Here is a 13,747-nt window from a genome sequence, read left to right on the forward strand (position 1 = left end):
CTTACCTCAGTAATTGTAAGTAATACTGCTATGAACGTTGGGGTCCATGTATCAATACCTTTTAGAATTAGTGGTTTTGTTTTTTTTCAATATTTACCCAGGAGTGGAATTGCTGGTTCATATTGTAGTTCTATTTTTAGTTTTTTGAGAAACCTCCGTACTGTTTTCCACAGTGGCTGCACCAATTTACATTCCTACCAACACTGTAGGAGGGTTCCCTTTTCTCCACATCCTCGCCAACATTTGTTATTTGTGTTCTTTTTGATGATAGCCATTCTGACCAGTATGAGGTGATATCTCATTGTGGTTTTGATTTGCATTTCCCTGATTATTAGTGATGTAGAGCATCTTTTCATGTGCCTGTTGGCCATCTGCATTTCTTCTTTGGAAAAATATATATTCAGTCCTTCTGCCCATTTTTTTATTTTTATTTTTTTGATGTTGAATTGTATGAGCTGTTTATATATGTTGAATATTAACCCCTTATAGGTCATATCATTTGCAAATATTTTCTCCCATATCCCCTCCCATTAAGTAGGTTGTCTTTTTGTTTTGTTGATGGTTTCCGTTGCTGTGAAAAACCTTTAGTTTTATTTAGGTCCCATTTGTTTATTTTCGCTTTTGTTTCCTTTGCTTTAGGAGAGGGATCCAAAAAAATATTGCTGCAATTTATGTCAAAGAGTGTTCTCCCTATGTTTTCCTCAAGGAGTTTTATAGTATCTGGTCTTACATTTAGGTCTTTAATCCATTTTGAGTTTATTTTGTATATGGTGTTAGAGAGTGTTCTAATTTCATTCTTTTACATGTAGCTGTCCCGTTTTCCCAGCACCACTTATCGAAGAGACTGTCTTTTCTCCATTGTATATTCTTGCCTCCTTTGTCATAGATTAATTGACCATAGTGCATGGGTTTATTTCTGGGCTGTCTTTCCTGTTCCATTCTATGTGTCTATTTTTGTGCCAGTACCATACTGTTTTAATTACTGTAGCTTTATAGTATAGTCTGAAGTCAGGGACTGTGATTCTTCCAGCTCTGTTCTTTCTCTAGATTGTTTTGACTATTTGGAGTCTTTTATGTTTCCATACAAATCTTAAAATTATTTGTTCTAGTTCTGTGAAAAATGCCATTGGTTTTTTTTTTTTTTTTGCTGTACGTGGGCCTCTCACTGTTGTGGCCTCTCCCGTTGTGGAGCACAGGCTCTGGACACGCAGGCTCAGCGGCCATGGCTCACAGGCCCAGCCGCTCCACAGCATGTGGGATCCTCCCGGACTGGGGCACGAACCCGTGTACCCTGCATCAGCAGGTGGACTCTCAACCACTGCGCCACCAGGGAAGCCCCACCATTGGTATTTTTATACAGATTGCATTGAATCTGTAGATTGCCTTGGGTAGTATGGTCATTTTAACAATATTGATGCTTCCAATCCAAGAACACAGTATATCTTTCCATCTGTTAGTGTCATCTTCAATTTCTTTCATCGGTGTCTTATAGTTTTCCAAGTACAGGTATTTTGCCTCCTGAGGTATTTTATTTTATTTTACACCTAGGTTTATTCCTAGGTATTTTATTCTTTTTGATGTGATAGTAAATGGGATGTTTCCTTAATTCCTCTTTCTGATAGTTCATACAGATTTCTGTATATTAATTTTGCATCCTGCAACTTTACCAAATTCATTGATGAGCTCTAGTAGTTTTCTGGTGGCATTTTTCAGATTTTCTGTGTATAGTATCATGTCATCTGCAAACAGTGACAGTTTTACTTCTTCCTTTCCAATCTGGATTCTTTTCATTTATTTTTCTCCTCTGATTGCTATGGCTAGGACTTCCAAAACTATGTTGAATAAAATTGGTGAGAGTGGGCATCCTTGTCATGTTCCTGATCTTAGAGGAAATGCTCTCAACTTTTCACCATTGACTATGATTTCCATGTGCATGGAATACCTTTTTCCATCCCTTCACTTTCAGTCTGTATGTGTCCCTAGATCTGAAGTGAGTCTCTTGTAGGCAGCATATATACAAGTCTTGTTTTTGTATCCATTCAACCACTCTGTGGCTTTTGGTTGAAGCATTTAGTCTGTTTATATTTAAGGTAATTATCACTGTGTATGTTCTTATTGCCATTTTGTTAATTGTTCGGGATTTGTTTTTGTATGTCTTTTTTTGCCATTCTTCTTTTGTTCTCTTCTCCTGTGATTTGATGACTACCTTTAGTGTTATGTTTGGATTCCTTTTTCTTTTTTTATGTGTATGTCTATTATAGGTTTTTGGTTTGCAGTTACCATGAGTTTTTTTTTTATAGCTGTCTATATACATAATTGTTTTAATTGCTGATCCCTTCATTTAAAATGCATTTTTAAAACCCTGCATTTGTATTCTCCTCCCCTCATGATTACTGTTTTTGATATAATATTTAATATCTAATTGTTTCATGTATCCCTTAACTGCTTGTTGTAAATACAGATGATTTTACTACTCTTGTCTTTTATCCTCCCTATGAGTTTTGTTTGTGGATGATTTCCTACCTTTACTGTGTGTTTGCCTTTACTGCTGAGTTTTTCACTTCACGATTTTCTTGTTTCTAGTTGTGGCCTTTTCTTTTTTGCCGAGAGAAGATCCTTAAACATTTGTTGTAAAGCTGGTTTGGTGGTGCTGAACTCTTTTAATTTTTGCTTGTAAAGCTTCTGATTTCTCCATCAAATCTGAACAAAAGCCTTGCTGGGTAAAGTATTCTTGGTTGTAGGTTTTTCCCTTTCATCACTTTAAATATATTGTGCCATTCCCTTCTGGCCTGCAGAGTTTCTGCTGAAAAATTAGCTGATAGCCTTATGGGAATTCCCTTGTATGTTGTCATGTATTTATTTTGTATTGTTTTCTTTCCTGTCTGCAATTGCATCAAGATTTTATGCCTCTTTATTCATGTTGGAATGTTATATTGCACTTTTCTTCTGCTTTGGGCTGATATTTTTTTAGGGAGTGTTGTTAATCTGTAGGGAAGTTTTGTACCTATTTTCAGGTCTTTTTGTTTGCCCTTTTGTTTCCCTAGAGCAGCTTCCTTTGGATGTTTTAGTTGCACAATACTTTGTCAATTATACTTAAATAAGTCAGATTTTTCTCAGTTTGAAGGAGGATCTTTTGAAGTGCGGGAAGAGGTAGCTTTCCCAGTTTCTCAGTTCAAGAGCTCCCTCTTCTATTGCTATTATAAATTGCACTTCTGGTACTAAGTCTTACCTAAATTTCAGATCTTAACTTGGTTCACAAAGGCTCCTACCATCAGTTCCAAACTTCTATAGTATCTTTACCACCTCTGGTGAAGAAGCACTTTCACCAAGGAATCTTGTCCTAATTTCCACTTTCTGACTCCCCTCTTATTTATTTATCGGTCATCAAATAACCCTTTATTTAATTATTTTCCTTTGTAGTTCTTAACTAGCTACGCATTCCACTGCACCACTGTTGATGTCATCTCTGATGTCGTGAGGGTGGCAGCCATCAGCATTGCAACCCACGGGCTGGAAAATCCCCAGGATCTCTTTAACGGTTCCAGAGAGTTCTCTAGCTAAAGATCAGTGCCTCATCTGTTGCACAATGTTGACAATCTCATCAAAATGATGTTTCCACTGTGCTTAATGTTTTTCTGCTTCTTTCTGTCTCTTGGCAGTTCTTTGACGGCTTTGATGATCAGGACAGAGGCAGAAGGTACTACCTCAATCTGGGCCTGTGTGTTCTGAATGGTCAGTTTCACTGTAATTCTCAGACCCTTCCAATTACTAGTTGCCTGGTGATGTCATCACCAACCTCTTTTGGAGACAGACCGAGGGAGCCGATATTGCTGGCCAGGGCAAATGTGGCACCGACTTTCCCATCAGTGCACCTCAGATATACAGCTTTTATCTCCTTGGGGTTGAACTTAGGTGGCAAGGTGGAGGTGGCTGGTGTCATATGAACCCATATATGGGATGACCCAAGAAAGTTGCACCTTGGCCGCTTCAAGCTGAAAGCTGAAAGCTCCCTTCTGTTTTAAAAGTGCTATTTTCCCAGACAGCCTCTTCAATAAGTGGTGCTGGGAAAATTGGACAGGTACATGTAAAAGTATGAGATTAGAACACTCCCTAACACCATACACAAAAATAAACTCAAAATGGATTAAAGACCTAAATGTAAGGCCAGACACTATCAAACTCTTAGAGGAAAACATAGGCAGAACACTCTATGACATAAATCACAGCAAGATCCTTTTTGACCCACCTCCTAGAGAAATGGAAATAAAAACAAAAATAAACAAATGGGACCTAATGAAACTGCAAAGCTTTTGCACAGCAAAGTAAACCATAAACAAGACCAAAAGACAACCCTCAGAATGGGAGAAAATATTTGCAAATGAAGCAACTGACAAAGGATTAATCTCCAAGATTTACAAGCAGCTCATGCAGCTCAATAATAAAAAAACAAACAACCCAATCCAAAAATGGGCAGAAGACCTAAATAGACATTTCTCCAAAGGGTATATACAGATTGCCGACAAACACATGAAAGAATGCTCAACATCATTAATCATTAGAGAAATGCAAATCAAAACTACAATGAGATATCATCTCACACCAGTCAGAATGGCCATCATCAAAAAATCTAGAAACAATAAATGCTGGAGAGGGTGTGGAGAAAAGGGAACACTCTTGCCCTGCTGGTGGTAATGTGAATTGGTACAGCCACTATGGAGAACAGTATGGAGGTTCCTTACAAAACTACAAATAGAACTACCATATGACCCAGCAATCCCACTACTGGGCATATACCCTGAGAAAACCATAATTCAAAAAGAGTCATGTACCAAAATGTTCATTGCCGCTCTGTTTACCGTAGCCAGGAGATGGAAGCAACCTAAGTGTCCATCATCGGATGAATGGATAAAGAAGATGTGGCACATATATACAATGGAATATTACTCAGCCATAAAAAGAAACAAATTTGAGTTATTTGTAGTGAGGTGGATGGACCTAGAGTCTGTCATACAGAGTGAAGTAAGTCAGAAAGAGAAAGACAAATACCATATGCTAACACATATATATGGAATCTCCGAAAAAAAAAAATGTCATGAAGATCCTAGGGGTAAGACAGGAATAAAGATACAGACCTACTAGAGAATGGACTTGAGGATATGGGGAGGGGGAACGGTAAGAAAGGCATGGACATATATACACTACCAAACGTAAAATAGATAGCTAGTGGGAAGCAGCCGCATAGCACAGGGAGATCAGCTCCGTGCTTTGTGACCACCTAGAGGGGTGGGATAGGGAGGGTGGGAGGGAGGGAGATGCAAGAGAGGAGAGATATGGGAACATATGTATATGTATAACTGATTCACTTTGTTATAAAGCAGAAACTAACACACCATTGTAAAGCAATTATCCTCCAATAAAGATGTAAAAACAAACAAAAAAAAAAAAACAAAAATTCAATAACTATTCAGACAACTTCTATTTACCCTTTTTTTTTTTGAAGTTTTGAATTTTATTTAATTTACTGTTTTATACAGCAGGTTTTTATTAGTCATCAATTTTATACACATCAGTGTATACATGTCAATCCCAATATCCTAATTCATCACACAACCACCCACACCACCGCTTTCCCCCCTTGGTGTCCATACATTTGTCCTCTACATCTGTGTCTCAATTTCTGCCCTGCAAACCGGTTCATCTGTACCATTTTTCTAGGTTCCACATACATGCATTAATATACGATATTTGTTTTTCTCTTTCTGACTTACTTCACTCTTTATGACAGTCTCTAGATCCATCCACGTCTCAGCAAATGATCCAATATCGTTTCTTTTTATGGCTGAGTAATATTCCATTGTATATATGTACCACAACTTCTTTATCCATTTGTCTGTCGATGGGCATTTAGGTTGCTTCCATGACCTGGCTATTGTAAATAGTGCTGCAATGAACACTGGGGTGCATGTGTCTTTTTGAATTATGGTTTTCTCTGAGTATATGTCCAGTAGTGGGATTGCTGGATCATATGGTAATTGTATTTTTACTTTTTTAAGGAACCTCCATACTGTTCTCCATAGTGGCTGTATCAATTTACATTCCCACCAACAGTGCAAGAGGGTTCCCTTCCAGTATTATTATTGTTTAAGACATTTCATATTCATTTAGATTTACCCATGTATTTACCCTTTCTGTTGTTCATTATGTCTTCCCATTTCATTTTGCTTTCTATCTGGAACCATTTATCTTCTGACTAAAGAATTCCCATTAGTATTTCTTTAGTGTAAGTCTACTAGTGAATAATTTTTTCAGTTTTTTTCATGTGAAAACATCTTTATTTCACTTTCATTTTAGAAAGTTATTTTTCAGTGGGTGCAAAATTCTAGTACAGTTATTTTCTTCTAGCTCTGACATTAGTTGTCACTTTGATGTTTGTGGTCTACTTTCTTTTGTTGAGAATTCAAGCATCAGTTTTATCACTGCTATTTTAAAAATCATACATCTTTTTCCTCTAGCTTGTATTAATATTTTCTCTGTCTTTGGTTTTGAAAAATGTTATTATGATACACCTATATGTATGCTTTCTCTGTATTTAATTTAAATGATGTTTATGGTTTCCTGAATTTGTGGCTTCATGTTTATTATGAACATCATTTTGATCTTCAAATTTTATCTCTGCTTCATCTGTCTCTTCTGAATTTGTTTTGGTTTATTTTTGGTAGGATTTAAATTACATATATGTTAAATATTTTCACTATTTCCCATATATCTCTTATGCTTCCTCTTTTTTTTTTTTTGTATTTTCCATTCTGTTTTTCTCTCTGTGCTTTGTACAGAAGATTTTCTCCCAATGTATGTTCCAATTTACTAATGCTCTCCTAAATTGCTTCTAATCTACTGCTCTTAACTTTTTAATTTTAGTTATTATATTTTTTCAGCTCTATAATTTCATTTGAAGAATTTTTATATTTTTGAGTTTTATGCTGAGATTTTCCATTTTGTGATCTTATTTCTGGAACATATTAATATGTTATTTTAAAGATCACATATAATAATTCCAATATTTGGATCTCCAGTAAGTATATTTCTATAATCTGTTTTTCTCTTATTTTTCAGTCATGTGGTTTTGCCTCCTAGTAATTTTTCATTAGCAGCTAGAAAATACATTTGATAAATTGTAGTGATATTTTAAGACTCTAGATAATATCTTCTAGAGAGCATTCATTTTTGTTTGGTAGTTAGATAAAGGGAAGATTAATTTTAATTAAATCAAGGATTAAGTTGATTTAATGTCTAGCCCTTATAGAGTTGTAAGTTAAAATTGGAATGTTTGCCTGAGCCTCTCCTTGGTTGGCCTGAAGTCCAATTTTTGACCACCAGCACTGTAAGACTGCTAGAAATTTTGCTTAGCTTCTCAGCCTCCTGGCTTCTACTTACAAACAGACAAACATCTAAAAGGAGAACTTAGGGCCAAATTGGGCTCACTTCTCTATTCTTGCATTCTGTCTTAGCCTAGGTTCCCTAGAAAATAGATCCTGAGGTAAAGGTTAAGTGCTAATTTTTAACAGGGAGGTATAATTCTGAGATAGTAAAAGTAAAGGGAAAATAAAGTGGGTAGAAAAGGAGGAAAAGGAAATATGAGCTAGTGTATTACTGCAGATGACCACAGCTTCATGAAGAGAGGCTCACTGTATAGAAACACTTTGTCTTGGAGTAGTCTGATAGGGGGAGAAAGAGAGAGGAATTTATTCAATGGCTCCCTCTATTGATTGACTTAACTTTCATTGGTCAAAATTTACCCACAAGACATTAACTTCTATGCATTCCTGATGTTTCAACGGGTCTCTTCAGACCCACCAAGGAAACTGAATCCCATACCCTACAACATGTTGATTCTTCTAACTCCAGAACTAGTGAGAGTAATCAGATCCTTGATGGGTATGGTGGGGCCTGGTGCCATAGCTGCAGCAACTCATACCACATCAGGAGCAATGGAGTCTGTGTGGAGACTAGCACTCACCTTGCGGGAGGCTGAGGCAGCCTGCAAAGCTTGTTGAAGAAATGGTTGTGACCTTGTGTCCACAGTAAGTTTGAGGACCTGGAGAACAGATAGGGCCTAGAAGATTTAAGGAGGTTCCTCAATGTGTCCAATGCACCTTCTCCTGGGAATCTTGACCTAGCAAAGCCCTTAGTAGCTTCATAGTTTCCAAATGTCTTTAAGCAGTGGTTTTATGTATTGTCCATCATTCCTGATTCTCAGGGGAAGGTTTAGTCTGCAACCAACCACTCCACATTACTAGAAAAGAAAAAAAAAAAAAGGCACTGCTATCTTTTAAAGATCTTATAATGGTAACATATAATGTTATCCACAGGCACAACTGACATCCAAATATAGCTAAAAAACTAGTTGACATCAGCTGCAGAGTAAAACTAGTGGGACACCAAGAAGCCAGGTTCTCACTTGTTAGATATAAATCACCCCTCACCTCTATGTTGACTCCTCAGATAAGTTCAGTTGATATTTTCAAAGTCAACTTGCCCTTGATTTCCTCAGATTAGTCACTGTTAGTGTTACTCACCCATTGGAAAGTCCCGTCCTCAGGAAACCACTAATCATGGGTGGGGCCATAAGAGAAGGGCACACAATATACCAATTATATCATCTCTGAAGCAGAGGGTTCACAAGTGCCTTTATTTTTTTTCTGAATGCATAAATTCCTTTATTGAAAATATTGGGTTAGCACTGCAGTACATATACTCAATATCCATAAATCAAGGGCCACACATTTCTGATTGGAAAATACTGTTTTAAATAGAGAACACAGCATCTGGATATGCTCTCGCAAGTATAATATCATGGACTAAACTAGGTAGGAGTGAACTATATGCAAAATGACCATTTTGTTAATAGCATATGGTTGCAAATGGCATAAATGGTAAATGTGATCATCATGAGACATTCCTGGTGTCTCACACCAACACATAATTTAACAAGCAGATTAAGGTTAAACTGCCAATAAGTTGTTAATTAAGAGTTCTCAGTAGGAGGACTTGGGTGAAAGTACACCCAGTCTATAGATTTAAGATTTTATAGCATTCATTTAAACTTGCATGGAATGTGAGTGGAGTAAAATAATTGTTGATTTGGCAGGAGGCCACTTGGCAATTTGTTTGTTCTCTTTTATATATAGTCTAAAATAAGAGAATATCTAGCTAAAGGAAATATTCTGTCAGCTTAAGGCCAACATTCTAAGAACTGTTTACTTCTTTAAAATGCAGTTATATAAACACTACTTTTCATTAATTTTTCCTTTCAAAGATCACTATGTGTTTAATTCTGACTGCTGCAAAAACTCAACTCACACTAATCATTATCTCTTCTTCCTTTTCCCAGCTAAAGTCTATCTCTGGTCTAACCTACAGTCTATAATTCAACTTCTTGTGACATACTCTAAGAATTTCAGAATCTCCTCATCTGCTGCTGTTCCAAAACATTACTGACCTATATGAACCCTGTAATTTTTAGCCTCTTCCAAATTAGGCCAAAGATTTTAGCTCTTTTTTTTTAAGATTTTAGCTCTTAATGAAACCTCCTTATAGAAATTTACCATTGTATCTGTTCTATATTTTTATGTAATGTAAAAAACAGGAAGAATCAGTGTAAGGAGCTCATTAGGACCACTAAATAAAGGTCTTCTCTTATATTTGCTACCTTCTCAGGGCACTTAGATGCCTCTCTTTAGAAAAATGTCACCCTTTGGAGAATGGTAAGAGATGCATGCTTAATCATACAGTTCATGGAAATTGAGAAATGTTTCATTAGCTTCCTCCAAAATAACAATAAGTTTACTACAAAGGTTTTAGGATAACAACCTTTCTCTACTTCCTCCCAATCTGTCATTGTCACCACCATGGGTCATCCTTGCCACAGCAATCTGAATATGTGTGGCCAATGGGAAATGATGACTTTTCCAAAGAGAAGAGGACCCTTCTTCAGTAAAGGGAACATACATGGCTCTGGTTTCCTGCTAGAGCTTAACGTATAGGCCCCATTCAACATCAAGAAATACTGTATCACAAAATTGTGTATGCAGTTAAAAAACTATGTGTGCAGTATGATCTCAGTTATAAAATATGTGTGTCTATAAAACATGTATGCATGTATGAGGATATATAGTAAAGTGTTAACCAATTATGGATCATGGAATTATGGGTACAAGCTAATTTCTATGCACTTATTTGTGTTGTCGTCATTTTATTTATTGGACATGTAATATTTTTTTCAAAAAACTTAAAAAAAAAACTGTTTTGTCAGATGTTGTGCTCTTCCAGGTAAAATACATGCGCTATGCTCTTCTAGGTATGTAAGTCAGTAAATAAACATGAAATGCATAGAACAAGCAAATAGCTTGTTCTCAATAAATGTTAACTATTATGGATACAGCACAGGAAATTAAATTTAACTTTTTCATGAAATGCAATTTTAAAATATCTATATTTAAAGGCATGGGTCTTAAAAGAGTGTACAGATCTACAAAGGAACCAAGTAATCTACTAAAAGTGCTTGCCTCCTTTTTTATTTTTTTAGTTTAATTTAATTTTATTTTATTTTGCCACATTGTGCTGCTCACAGGATCTTACTTCCCCCACCAGGGATTGAACCCAGTTCCCCTGGAGTGGAAGCCCAGAGTCCTAACCACTGGACCACCAGGGAATTTCCACTTGCTTCCTTTCTTAAAATGAGGTATAACTGAAACAGGAAAAAAAAGACTTATAAAGACTATTAGGCAGAGGACTATAAGAGATTTGAAGTCAACAACTCTTTAGCTGTGAGTGCTGCCCCTCACTGGCTAAGGTTATAATCTGGGTAAAAAATAATGAAAAAATATTTGGAGAGAAAAATGATGAGCAAAAGAAGACTAGAAGAGGGAAAAGAGGACAGGAACAGAAAGGAGAGAAAAAAGTTAGAGCTAATTATAATGATTAATAGGAGGAAAGAGAAAAGAGAACAATAAAATGAATAACAATTGGAGGGGACTTCCCTGGTGGCACAGTGTTAAGAATCTGCCTGCCAATGTAGGGGACATGGGTTCGAGCCCTGGTCTGGGAAGATCCCACATGCTGCCGAGCAACTAAGCCCATGTACAACAACTACTGAGCCTGCACTCTAGAATCCGCGAGCCACAACTACTGAAGCGCATGCACCTAGAGCCCCTGCTCCGCAACAAGAGAAGCCACTGCAATGAGAAGCCCGTGCACTGCAACAAAGAGTAGCCCCCACTTGCTGCAACTAGAGAAAAGCCCACGTGCAGCAACGAAGACCCAACATGGCCAAAAATAAATAAATAAATAGATAGATACATAAATAAATAAATTTATTTTAAAAATGAATAACAATTGGAAGAGTGGCATCTACATAGACCAATTAATGTTACACATGTCAGGCCTTCTGCTATGTGTTTTATAAGAAGTATCTCATTTAGTTTTTAAAATTGAAAACTAAATATAGAAATTGGTATTAAATTGTCCCTGTTTAACAGAGGAGAAAACTAAGATTTTCAGGGTTTAAGTGATTTTTCCCCCAGATCATGTATTACATCTCTTTAATGAGGTATGTCCTGTCCTTTTGAGCTTCACTTTGGCCTGATTTGTCTTCTTGGGGTGTGATGTCCCATCTTCCCATATTATAAAATAAATGAACAGAATATCTGTCCCTTGTTTGATGTCCTCTACATTGTCACTATTTTCTATAATCCTGTGAATTAAGCAGGCTTAATAGGGCTCAAAATAACTTAATGTGAAGACAAATGCAAAGATCTAACTCTAATACCATATTCATATTTTCCAAACTAAAACTTAAATCATTAATTCTATGACATTATACTTGCAAATTTATTACATATAAAATTTTACTAAAGTATAAAGAGAAAATCACAGAATACTTTTTTGAAAAGCATCAAATTAAACAAAATGTATTTGGCACCAAAATTTTACTGTTATCACCATAAATGCTTGACATCTGTATCACCACTCACTTAATAAGGAATATTTTCCCCCCAAAAAAACTAAATGGGAAAAGTGTCTGCTGTGAAGTTTCAGATCCTTCCCCTTTCTGATGGCAGTGTCTCCTGTGATGATCCTGTCCCTGCCCAGTCATGTATATTACTGGGTGTGTTGAGGGCAGATAATCAGTCTTTTTTGGTTCATAGGTTGCCAGACAAGAGGAGCCCCTCTGAGGATCCTCATCTGATCTGATTTAGATCACAAGATTCCACACTAGCCTGATGCCATAGTTAAAGGAGATCTTGAGGGTCTTACGTATGGAAGGAATGATAATTATTTTGTTCAAAGGACAGACTGCTAGATTGCAAAAATGGCTATAACACATTGTAGCTTCTTCCACCAGAGATGTTTATTTCTCCACCCTTTGAATCTAGACTGGTCTTGTGATTTATATCACCATCAGTGTGCAACAGAACTGATGTTGTACCAATTCCAGGGCTAGAGCACCTTCACTCTCTCTGATCATGTCAACCATGTGAACATACGTGGGCTACCTGCTGCATGATGACAGGTATGTGGCCCAGTCACCATTGTCACTCCAGCCAACAGCTGACCAACACAGAAGCAGTTTTTTAGCTGCTCAGAGACACTCGAGGAAGTTAAATGAGCTAGTTGAGAAGAGCACCCAATTGATCCCAGCCCAAATTGCTGACCTAAGAATTGTGAAATAAACAGATGGTTGTTATTTTAAGGACGTCAATTGCAGGTAGGGGAGGTTGTCACGCAGCAGTAGGTAAGTGACACAGACACCTAAATGTCACAGAGCCATTTATCGATGTCCTGTCCTTTCTCCTCTGGTCTTCAATTCTCTCTCTGCCATAGATCAATTGTGCATAAATCGGTGGGTCTGTTTTGGGCATTGCAGTCTGTTCCAGTAGTCTATTTATCTGTGTCTACACCAGTTCGACACTATGTTATTCAATGTAGCTTGATATCTGATGAGGCAAGTCTCCCACAACACACCTTTTTCTTCTTCCTTTTCTTCTTCAGGAGAGCCTTGGCTATTCTTAACCTTCTGTTCAATTCTGTAAATTTTGGATGAGTTTATCGAGTACAATAGGAAAAAAACACTCTGCTGGGATTTTTTTTTTTTTTTTTGCGGTACGCGGGTTTCTCACTGTTGTGGCCTCTCCCCTTGCGGAGCACAGGCTCCGGACGTGCAGGCTCAGCAGCCATGGCTCACGGGCCCAGCTGCTCCGCGGCATGTGGGATCTTCCCGGACCAGGGCACGAACCCGTGTCCCCTGCCTCGGCAGGCGGACTCTCAACCACTGCGCCACCAGGGAAGCCCTGCTGGGATTTTTTTTTATTGAAATCTTATTAAATCCAGGGATAAACTTGGAAGAATTGGCATTTTTTAAAAATTGAAGTACAGTTGATTAACAATGTTGTATTAATTTCTGCTGTACAGCAAAGCAATCAGTTATACACATATATACATTCTTTTTTATATTCTTTTCCATTATGGCTTATCCCAGACATTGAATATAGTTCCCTGTGCTATACAGTAGGACCTTGTCCATCCATTCCCTAAGTAGTAGTTTGCATCTACTGACCCCAAACTTGAAGTCCATTCCTCCCCCACCACCCACCCCCTTGGCAACCACAAGTCTGTTCTCTACGTCTGTGAGTCTCTTTCTGCTTTGTAGATAGGTTCATTTGTGTCATATTATAGATTCCACATATAA

At 37.3% G+C, this 13,747-nt stretch overlaps 1 pseudogene; it reads right to left on the reverse strand.

The window, feature by feature from the left end:
* Positions 1-3,379: 3,379 nt before the first annotated feature.
* On the reverse strand, positions 3,380-4,085 carry LOC113618867 (60S ribosomal protein L12 pseudogene; annotated as a pseudogene).
* Positions 4,086-13,747: the final 9,662 nt, after the last annotated feature.

The sequence above is a fragment of the Aethalodelphis obliquidens genome, unplaced genomic scaffold (assembly GCF_003676395.1).
Source record: "Aethalodelphis obliquidens isolate GAN/ISIS:26980383/991018 unplaced genomic scaffold, ASM367639v1 scaffold1, whole genome shotgun sequence".
NCBI classification, from domain to species: Eukaryota; Metazoa; Chordata; class Mammalia; order Artiodactyla; family Delphinidae; genus Aethalodelphis; species Aethalodelphis obliquidens.